Source organism: Mastomys coucha, unplaced genomic scaffold, assembly GCF_008632895.1.
Source record: "Mastomys coucha isolate ucsf_1 unplaced genomic scaffold, UCSF_Mcou_1 pScaffold13, whole genome shotgun sequence".
Lineage (NCBI taxonomy): Eukaryota > Metazoa > Chordata > Mammalia > Rodentia > Muridae > Mastomys > Mastomys coucha.
The window spans coordinates 78,950,969-78,962,620 of record NW_022196895.1 but is presented as its reverse complement, the minus strand read 5'-3'; positions in this window follow the sequence as shown (position 1 = coordinate 78,962,620).

Genomic DNA, 11,652 nt, shown 5'->3' with positions numbered 1-11,652 from the left:
TTGTGGGAGTAGCCACTGGGATGCAGATGCAGGGGGGAGGGGTTGTGAGGGACTTGTCTCCCTTTCCCTGGACTCCACCTCTGCTCCAGAAGATCTGTGAGAGCTGCAGTGTCTCAGAGGGAGCGTTTCCCAGAGAGCAGGCTCTCCCCCTTCTCAGCAGGACCCTTATGCCTCCTCTCTGATGCTCACTCTCCTTCAGAGACACCTGGCTGCCAGGAGAGTTTGGTGGGTAGAGATGCTTGCCACCGAGTCTGCTGCCTTGAATTGGGTCTCCAGAACTCAAATGACGAGAGAACTGACCTCTGAAGGCATCTTCTGACTTCCACGCACACAGTATGTCACAAGTGTGTATATACATACACATGGGGTGTGTGTAAATAAATAAGCATAATTTAATAAGAAGAAGCAAGGGGCTGGAAAGATGGATGAGCAGTTAAGAGCTGCTCTTCCAGAGGGTCTGAGTTCAATTCCTAGCACCCACATGGTAGTTCACAACTGTCTGTCTTTCACCAATGTCCTCTTTTAGCCTCTCAGAGACATCACATGTGTGCACATGATGCAGACAAACCTGCAGTCAAACTCTTATACACATAAAATTAGAATATAGGAGATTTTAAAAGAAGGAAGGAGGAGGAGGAAAAGGAGAAGGAAGAGGAGGAAGAAGAAGAGGAGGAGGAGGAGGAAGAAGAAGAGGAGGAGGAAGAGAACCAGCACGGAGACTCACAACTGGACAATGTACAGAGAGTAGGAGACTATGGTACACTTAGCCTTACATGAGATGATCAAACCCTTCTCCTCAGGGCTCTGGGACTTATCTGTGCAGAAGAGACAGAACGATGCCAAGAGCCAGAGAAGATGCAGTGTCTTGCAGACGTAGCAGGAGCAACACACATAGGAACTCACAGAGACTGAGGCAGCACCACGTGCTCAAGCCGGACCCATCACCATGTGAGGAACAGAAACAGATGGGGTCTCCCAGTGCTAACCAAGACAATATCTACAGCGCATACATGCTTGCAAGAGAAAAGTTTGTCTTTTCCAGTGAGTCTCACGACGTAGATTCACCACATTTTAGGGGAGTTCCATACTCAAAAGTCCATGTGTGTATGTGTTTCTTGTTTTGTGGTTGTTTGTAGTTCGTTGTTTAAGAGAGAAAGAAAAGGCATGGAGTTGGGTGGGTAAGCAAGGGAGGGAGGGGTTCTGGGAGGAGCTTCGGGAGGCAGAAGCCATGATTAGAATATATTGTATGAAAACAAATATACTTCCTTTAAAAAGAAAATGGAACACCAAAGATTTAATATAAAATCCTTGTAAAATACCAAATATCATGTATACTCTGTTTACTATGTTAATATTTTTTAAGATTTATTTATTTATTTTATTCATATGAGTACACACCATTGGTCTCTTCAGACACATCAGAAGAGGGCATCAGACCCCATTACAGATGGTCGTGAGCCACCCTGTGGTTGCTGGGAATTGAACTCAGGACCTCTGGAAGAGCAGTCGGTGCTCTTAAGTGCTGAGCCATCTCACCAGCCCTACTATATTAATATTTTAAAGAATATACTTAAGCAAGTGCATACATCCAAGTCTGATTCGTCTCCTGACCTTGAGCTCAGCCTATATTCCTCTGAGGTGCCTGCAAGTTAGTGCTGATCCAGAGCCTTCCAGAGTTAGACCTGGAATATTCCAGAAACCAAAGCCTTGTATAAGAATCCAGGGTACCACACACAGCAGCTCTGGCCTCTCTGGCTGTTGCTCTGGACAAGTGTGGTTGCTGAGGGGTCAGCAGGCTCCCATGAGGTGCATCTTTCATAGCTGCCAAATTTAAGATCAGCACACCCTGGCCAGTTCCCTGCAGACCAGATACTCAAAGCTTAAGCTCGTCAAGCACCACAAGCCTTGGCAAATGTCCTGTGCACACACCTTGCACACCACGTGCTCACCACATGCTCACTGCCCCTACTCAACCAGTGGAGCACCCAGTGGGTTGTCCTCATATCTGAGCACGGTGAACCACTAAAGCAAGCGGGCCTTAGCCAACAACACCAGGGCTTACCGTGAGAGCTCACTTTCACATCCTCCAGCCACTAGCCAGACGCCCACACATTTCCTACTTCTTCAGATTCCAGCCAAGTCAGAAGAAGTGTGTACGGAAGGAAGGGACCACACCTGCAGAGAACAGTGGCTCCCATCAGAGATCCCCTTCCTACCTGTTGCTCACTCTCCTTCAAAAGTAGCCCCAGAGACAAACAGCTATGGAGCACAATTCCAAGAGTTCTCAAAGTCTAGTTCACTCAAAACCTCCCTCAAGGGTTCAGGATGGGGGCCCCAGAAAGCATAGCTGTTTCTCCCTTCCAAACACATTCCCCAGGCAGTAGAAAGGAGAGCTGCATACAGCAGGACCAACAGCCACTGAGAGAGCTCTGAGGCACACCACATCTTCATTCTACATAGAGATGAGAGAAATTTGGAAATGCCGTGGTTTGTCCTCTGAGGAGGAAGACTAGGGAAAATCTCCAGAAAGGTCTTCCAAACCAACTGAGTCCCCAGGGCCTCACCCCTGTTACTTAGGAGGCTTCCAGGGCAAAGCGTGGACTGATGGAGCTGGCTGGTGTCACGAGCTTCCTGTCGGTCCTGTCCTTTAAGTTCTCACTTGCCCCTTCTTCTTGTGCTAAATTCCAAGTTAAAGTTGACAAGCGATGGAAACACACCTCCAGTTAGACCGCTATCACCAGGGGAACCATTTTCTAGATTGTTCCATGCATACCCGTTCACTTCACTCTCGGGAGTAGCTGACCAACCAAATCAGTCATGACCTTCACCTTTGTTTAGGGCAGTAACCAGGGCTCTGCTCTCAGCAGCATCCTTCTCAGACTGCTCTTGGATGGTACCAACAGAAAGCAGCCAATCATTCCTGCTTCTGCCAGATGGCTCCGCCTCCACGGAGGCCACAAAAAAGAGAGCCAAACGGGGCAAGCCCAGACTTACATGGGCCTCCACCTTGTAAGCTTTTAACCCAAGGGGAGAAGCATTCCTTCTGGGCCTCCGTGTCACCGAGACTGGATTTCTCTGTGGCGTACTGTGGAGTTTAATAAGCAGAGGGGTCATGGGTCTCAGAGCTTCAGGTTAGGAAGGAGTCACAGTTCCAACATGCCATCTCTCCTTCTAGGTGTCCCTTGCCTGTATTTCATCCTTTGGGTAATTGGTATCACAGTAAAATTTGTGTCCTAGTTAGCTTCAGCTGTCAAATTGACACAGCCCAGAGTCATCTGAAGGACTCTGAGTTGGAAGGTTGCCCATATTGGAGTAGCCTGAAGGCATGTCTGTGAGGAATTGTGTCAACTGTTGATTGGGAAGGCCAAGCTCCCTATAGGAGGAACCATCCCTAGGCAAATAAACCTGGGTAGCATAAGAACTTGAGCTGAGCATGAATCAGAGAGCAAGCCAGTAAGGCACATCCTCCATGGCTTCTGCGTCAGCTCCTACTGGGAATTCCCTCAATGAAGAACTGTTACCTGAGAATGTAAGCTGAAAGAAACTTCCTCCCCAAGTTGCTTTCAGTCAGAATGTTTTATATGAGCAACAGAAAAAAAATAACCAATATGTGCCCTTTGGGGAAATGGATAAGGTGGAAATAAAATCACTCCTTCTGAGTGCTTAGACTAATGCCTAACTCACAGAGATATCTCACTAAGCAATGGCCTTATCTATGCATGACTGTTGTTACAACTGCCGTGCCACCTCTCCTTAGTCTCTCTTAGAAACTCCAGGACTTCAACGTAATACAATGTAACACATCTAGCCACTTCAGTGTAACACAGTAGCTGTTCAAGCGCTATTCAAGCGCTATTCCATCTATTCTTGTTTCATCTAACTTGAGACGACAGCCTCCAAGCCAAAGTTACAAAGATCCCTATCAACTCAGAAGCCTCCACTGCCCTGTGCCCCTTGCGAAACAGCTGGGTGCAAAAACTGGAGCTCAATCATCAACAAACCCATCGATTTCTGGGGACTTCTGGGTTGGGATTCACCTTTAAATTCCATTATGCGGGCTAGAGAGATAGATGGCTTTAGGGGTTATGATCACTGGCTATTCTTCCAATGACCCCCAGTTCAATTCCAATCCCTCAAGCTCACACCGGTCTGTAACTCCAATTCCAAGGTATACAACACCCTCCGTCAGACATACCTACAGGCAAAACACCAATGCACACAAAATGAAAAAAAAAAAATTAAAAAGACTCCATTCACATCACTTGCTTTCTCCCACCAGTAAATACTGTGTCACTTGGCACTCAGGGCACATCTCAACATGGAACATGCCTGAAAAAGAGAAAGAAGGAAACCAGAGGATAGGTCACTAATAGGTCCTAGGATTTCACCCAACACAAACATACTGTGCCCTAGGTGTCACCATGGAAACATGAGTTTTCAAAGAATTCCCCAGTCTCCAAAGACACCAGACTCAGGAACCAGGCCGTGCCATGCCAGCCGTAAGCAAGGCTGGTTCTACTTATCTTAGAAGATCAAACGCACAGGAACGCATGAGTCACCCCCAGATTACTCCTAATGAGGAGAGCATTCTGTGGAGACTGACAAGATGGAAGCCAGAGCTCTTCGTCCATCAAAGTTGGACAAGAACAGACAGCTCCTACTTCCCCAAACTTCAACCCTGCCTGAGCAGAGACAGCTTAACAGAAAACCATGACATGCGTTAATATTTTCCATAAGGAGCCAGAAGTCATCTGCAGCTAAAGTGGGAAGAAACCACTCAGCTCCGGGGCGCCCAGAGTGAATGCTTTTAAGACCCCGGCAGGTCGGCGTGCACAGGCAAAATCCTGTTCTTGTGGGCAATGTCTTTTTTGTATCCGTGCATTCATTTTGAAAGTTATTCCTGCAGGTCTTTCCAGACTATCATGTTCTTGCTGGACAGTGATCTTAGGAAGTTAGAAGTCTTAGCATTTTAGAAGAGATTACCATCCCAGTGGTGACCCACCCACATGCTACAAGAAGTGGCAGGTTGTAGTGAGAATCCATTGTAGCGAGGCTCCACCTCTCCTTTTCCACGGTGCCAATACTGTCTAAGCAAACAGACTTGTGCTATTGCTTCCTGAGGGGCAATTGGACAGCCTTTGAGTCTGAAACACATCAAATTTTATACTCTTAACAACTCAAGAGGTTTCCTTAGCCCTTGAGATAACCAGGGTCTGCCAGGAAATTCATCAAATCTAGAATATTCTCAGCAACCCTGGAATATTCAGTCCTCCATGGTGTTTTTGCAGAGGAGCTACTCAACCCCAGGGACTTCTGGTGTTTGCAGCTTGCTCTTCCTGGTGACAAGGTATCCTGAGCGCTGTGGGGTGCTTGGAAGGATCCCAGGATTCTACCTCCAGGCAGAAGCATCCCCACTGTGACAGCCCAAACTGCAGAAATTCCCAAACGCGCCCCCTGTTGAGAACTTCTGGTCCTAAATGAATGGGAAGTTCTTGGTTTTGACACCAGGTGTCAGCCACTGCCTGTCACTCTGCTAAGAGGAACCAGCAAATTTTAGCTCTCTCCTTCCCACTTCAGCTCCTGCAAAAGGGAACATTAAAGACACCCCAGAGTTTTTGCACTTGGTGCTCTGCAGGAAGAACCCAGGTGGTCCCCTGGCATCAGCCTCCTCATGTTTCATGCATAGGATGTGGCCCGGTGGCGCTCAGGTCCTGCTTATGAATAACTGTTCCTTGCTCCTCAGGGAACAAATCCTCTAGCTTTCGAAGGACACCCAGACAGGTTGCTTAATGATCATTGGGACGTTGTGGCACCGATTTTTAAAATGAAATACACATAAATATCCAAGCCTGGGGGTTATTTCTCTCCAGCCCTGATGGCCTCTCTCATCTTAAAATAATTTACAGGAATTCTGCAATTATAACGGGCTCAGGGTTGTTTTTCCTTACATCACGTTACAGAGATACTTATCAAAAGCCCAAACCAGACCCCATAAATCGCCTGCTTCCTCGGTAGGCTCACACAGCTCTGGGTCCCATGTGGTCTAGCACAGGGTCACTTGGTGAGAGGCCAACCTGCCAGACATCCCTCCCACATTGCCTTTTTAATTTCCTCTCTTCCTTCCTTTATTCTCTGAGATACTTCATCTTTACATAAAAGGCACTGCACAACTTTACGGGGGAATTTCATTTTAAATAAAATGTTCTTGAAGTTTAAAAAGAAGAAAAGGGAGAAAGAAAGGGGGTGAGAAAATGCTTTTCTTGATGACTTGCCTGGGACGGCTTGGCTCAGGATCTTGGCCAGGTTCCCGTCTCCTCTCCTCTCCGCCATCCCATCGGTTACTCTCACACAACTGGTCAATGGCAGCAAAGCCAAACACAAAAGGAGCAGGCTCCCTGGCTGGTTTTCTTAAGTCCTGCTAGCTTTTGCCAGGCACTCTTCTCAGGCAGCTCGCTGGCTCTCTTCTGTTATCACAGCACAGGGCTTTGTGTGGGAAGTTCCTTGCAGGTGGATCTCCCCACATACATCCCCTGTCCTCCTCAGCCTCTTTCTTCATGAATCTGTGGTGTGGAGATGGACCCATGGCATGAAAGATTCATGTCTTTGTGCGTATGCCTGCATGTATGCATGCACTTGCAAGTGTAGGTGTGTGCGTTTCTGTGGGTGTACACTTGCTCTGGTGAGTGTGGAGGCCAGCGGTCAACCCCAGGAGTCATTCTCCATGAGCTATCCCTATTGCTTTTAGAAACAGAACTTTCACAGGCCTACCTTTCACGAATGAGCCTAGACTGGCTGCCCATCAAGCGCCTCTGAGAGCCATTGCCTTCACCTTCGCAGATCTGGACTTACAAGTATGCACTGTCACTGTCACGTCCAGATTATTACACAGGTTCTGGGATCCTCGTGCTTGTGTGAGCTAGTGCCCTAGCCCCTGAAGGACAGACTTGGCTCACACACAGTGAGGTCCACACTTTAACTTCTTTGACTTTGCCGAAAATAACATCTCCTGTGGATTACTATGAGGGAAGCCTAGAACAGAATTTTTCCTTCTTTTGACCCAAGTTCACTCAGTCTCGGTCCCTTGTTAGTCTGAGTTAGCTAGGGGAGTGAGCCAAGGAATAATTGCAACGTCATTTTGGAGGAGAAAATTTTTCCACAAAACAAAGAGTGCCCCGAGTGTGCTTGTGATTTGTTTCAGAGGTGTGCAATCTCCCTGAAGACAAGCATCTGCATGGCTCTCTCTCCTCCTTACAAGACTCAGGTAGCTCCCCCAGTGTGTACATCTTCCTGAGAAGGCGACATGACAATTCACCCCGTTAGGCTTCGGTTGTACAATGATTCCTGAGTGAGCATGACCTCCTGAGAGTGGTGGTAACCCTGGGCTTAGGACAGGTGGCAAGCATAATCGTCACTATAATATGAATGGCATGCGAGGTGTGAGGAAGGGTTCGTGTTTGGCAAGAATGTGGAGATTGTCTCACTTGCTTGCTAAGCCCTTAGAGTAACACCCGCTGTTGATCAATAGGATATGCTGAGTGAAAATGCTACAGGGTGATTAGGAAGGCCTGACGCAGCTGCAGGAAAAGATCAGTACCAAACTGGGTGATCAGAGGGAAAGAGCAAAGGGCCCCAGTCAACATCCCACTTGCTCAGCCCATCACCTGGAGTGAATTAGAAGTAGACCCAGGCTGCTACTACTGAGATCATGAAGCAAGTCAGAATCTCGGATTTCAAGTATGCAATTTATGCACAGGAAGAAGTTGAGACAGCGAGTGCCATCTCCAACCAACTGAAGGAGATGTGTAGAGATAAGGAAGCTGGTGGTGAAAGTGACAGAGATTATCAACACAAATAGGGTCGAAGCAAATCAGCCATTCTCAAAACGAACAAACCCAGCATTTCCCTTGGCAGCCAGTGGAGGCTTTGCTTCCAACACACACCAAGGAAATCCACTGTTCACCAGACTCTGCTGAACGAGGCCATGCGTGGATAAGAAATGCTCACAGAATTGAGAAAAATGTGTTTTCAACCTGAAAAAAAGTAACTGATAACTTCATCCATCTCTTTTGTTTATTACTTGCTTCAAATTGCTTGTTCTCTGACCAAGCAAAGATTTGAAATCAAAGTCAAGTTACATATCAATAATAATAATAATTAAAAACAGTAAATGATGACATTTCTTACATTTTGGAATTCTCTGGAGAGATGTCTCAGCAGTTAGGAGCACTGGCTGCTCTTCCAGAGAAGCTAGGCTCACTCTCACATGTTGCTCAAACTGCATATAACTTCAGTTCCAGGGGATCTAATGAGCCACAGATATGTATGTGATACACACACATACAGGCAGGCGAAACACTCATACACGTGAAATAGAATGAACAAGTCTACATTTTTTTTTAATTCTGAATCATCTTTGGCTCCAGGAATAGACTTCAACAGAACTTAAAACACATTCAACTGAATAAAGATGAATGTGCCACACATAAAAGTTGCTAAAGCAATAAGATAAGAAAAACATGTAGAGTTGCATGCTCACGTTAGAAAAGAAGAAAGTCCTTGTATCAACAATCCAGGTGCTCACGGAAAGAAACAGAAAAGACATCAAAATAACCTGACTAGAGCAGGAAACCAATAGAATCTAAAACAGAAAAAGTAGAGGGGGGGGGCAAAAATCACTGAAATCTTTGAAAAGACCAAGAAAAATACCACGGTTCCTTAATAAAGTGAGAAATTACTCCTATTGCATTATTAATGCCTAGAAAACAGCAGAGCATGCTACTACATATTCTGCAGACATCAAAAAAAGTAATCACAATTCCATGACACAAATTTGACAACTTGATGAAATGGAGCAATTCAGAAAACACCAACGAGCACGGCTCATGCACTATGAAATAAATAGAGTAGCTCCACAGTGATTAAAGTAATGCAATTTCTTATTTGAAAACTCCTTATGGAGCTGTCTGCAGGCCCATATTCCTGCACGAAAGAATTCTACCAAGCACTTAAAAATTAACAACGCTACACGATCCCATCTAGAAAACAGGAGATGAGTCTGGCGGTTTGTTTGATGGTCAGTAGCACCTTGATACCTGAGCCACACAGAGCACAGAAGAAAAAAAACTTCCAATTAATACCAAGAACAGACGTAGGCATAAACAGAGAACATTAATAAAGTGCAGTAAAAAGAACAACATAGGTTTAATTTGCATATATGTTCATGCATATTATGAACATATATTCAGGTGAAATCTACTCCAGGGCTGAAAAGTTGGTTCGATATTTGAGAATCACTTGGGGGTGGGGGAGAGGTGGCAACTCATAAAGTCCCACCCATTGCTAAAGAACTGTAGTTATGGTTGCTGAGGAGAGAGAGCCTCAGTTCCCAGTGCTGTGGCTGGTGTGCTTGACCCTCATTCACTTAAATAAACCTCACACTGGTTCATGCAGGCAACACTAACTACATACAGAGGGTCCCGAGAGAAAAGGCGTGGGAGTAAGACAAGGGCTTGGAAACAAGGAAGAGTGTGGTCAGATGTGCAGGAAATAAGAGCAGACAATAGGGGACTTTTGTTTTTATGTATCCTTTGAAACTCTAGTACGTGTATACAATGTATCTTAACTACCTATGCTCCCTCCAACTCTCCCAGGATTCCCCATCATGCCTCCCTCTCTAGCATGTGCTTTTATGTTTTTATTTATTTACTTATTGATTTTTAACTCACTGAGTCACACTGCTGCCCACCAGTGTGTGGCCATCTGCTGGGGCTTGGCAAACCTACCAGCGGCCACAGTCCTAAGGAAAAGTGGCTCTTACTCCATCATTCAACTTCCAGTGGCTCCTCAGCTGTAGGCAGGCAGCTGAGGAAGTTCACAGACTATAGGCAGGCGGCTGAGGAAGCTCACAGGCTATAGGCAGGCCTCTGAGGAAGCTCACAGGCTGGGTAGGCCTCTGAGGAAGCTCACAGGCTGGGTGGGCCTCTGAGGAAGCTCACAGGCTACGCCAAAAGGTTTCACTATTGATCTTAGGTGGATCCTGTGTAGGGAACCACAGATGCTGAAAACTGATGCGTACAACAGCCACATCATATCCAGAAGACAGCATTTCATAGCACTGGGAAGGGGAACTGTGATCAAAGAACAGTGTGTGCATGGGTGTCTGTGTGTCTGTGTGTGTGTGTGTATAAAGTCAGAGGAAAATAAATTTTAAAAGAATAAGAATCACTTAGTAGTACAGCTGAAAACTGTACATCTGCCCTTCAGAAGGTGTATACTAAACCTACATGTGGTGGTAGTCAGGGGTAATGCTTTGCTAGTTTATGAGTGCTCTGGCATAGATCTACTCTCAACGTCCCCACAGCCCCTCCATGAGAGGACATAGCAAGAACGCACATTCTATACCCAGAGAGCAGCACCCACCAGATTTCAATTCTGGCTGGCACCTTGCCCTGGTCCTTCCAGAACAGAACGCATTTCTGTTGTGTTTTAAGGCCTTCTGTTTTACAGTGTTTTGTCATAGCACCCTGTTAGTCCACCCTGGTAACAAGCTAAAGTACAAAGGTCACATGAGTGTGTCAGCTGATGCAAAAAATATTTTATCAACTCAACGCAGAGTCATAATAAAGCTTCTCATAAAACTAGGAATGGGGGAGAGATGTTTTCCACTCAGTAAAGAACTTTCACACAAACATACAAAAGTACTGATTACCTTCTCATCAAAGAATAACAAGGATGTCTGACCATACTATTGCCTTTCTTCAGGGTACTAGAAGCCAAATACAGCAGAGTACATTCAGTCAAGGAAAGAGAATGATAGGCCTACTTCTCGAAAAAGAAGGAGTGACACTTCCAAATACACTCACTCACATACTCACGCACACATATTCACACACAAATACCAGTGGCCTGTGTTATTTGTGCATGCTTACACACATACTCATACATATACATATATATTCACACATGCACACACATATACACATGCATAAACATATACACACTTATACATACTGAGAGACACACACACATACAAATTGCCCTACATCATGCTCATGCACATGCACACACATGTATACACAACATACATATGTCATATACACATTCATACACATCATTGCATACTACACATACATGCACATACATGACATATATTCATACTTATCACAAACACACATGTACACATATAACACATGTTCACATGAGATATCTTCACACACATCACAGATATCACATACACTCACACACATGCATACACTTTACACACACAAAAGCACAAATATCACACAGACACACACAAAACACTTGCCCATTTCCTAGTGTAACAATCCAGAAAATCAACAAGAAAAAGACCTCACAGGGCTCAGCGGATGTTACTTCACAGTAGCAGTGAGACAGAGCATCCCAGATGCCCATCAGCAGAGAGGGGCAAGGAAAGTGGCACACAGGAACAACAATGAGATTTCATTCAGTCACAAAGAAAATTGAAGTTATAAAATTTGCAGGAAAGTAGATGGAACTAGAAGACACTATTTTAAGTGAGAATACACAGGATCAGAAAGGCAAATAGTGTATGTTCCCTCTCCTCTGCAGACCCATACCTCTTACTCCCCACCCCCCACCTCACCCCCCAGAGCTGAGAACTGAACCCATGTT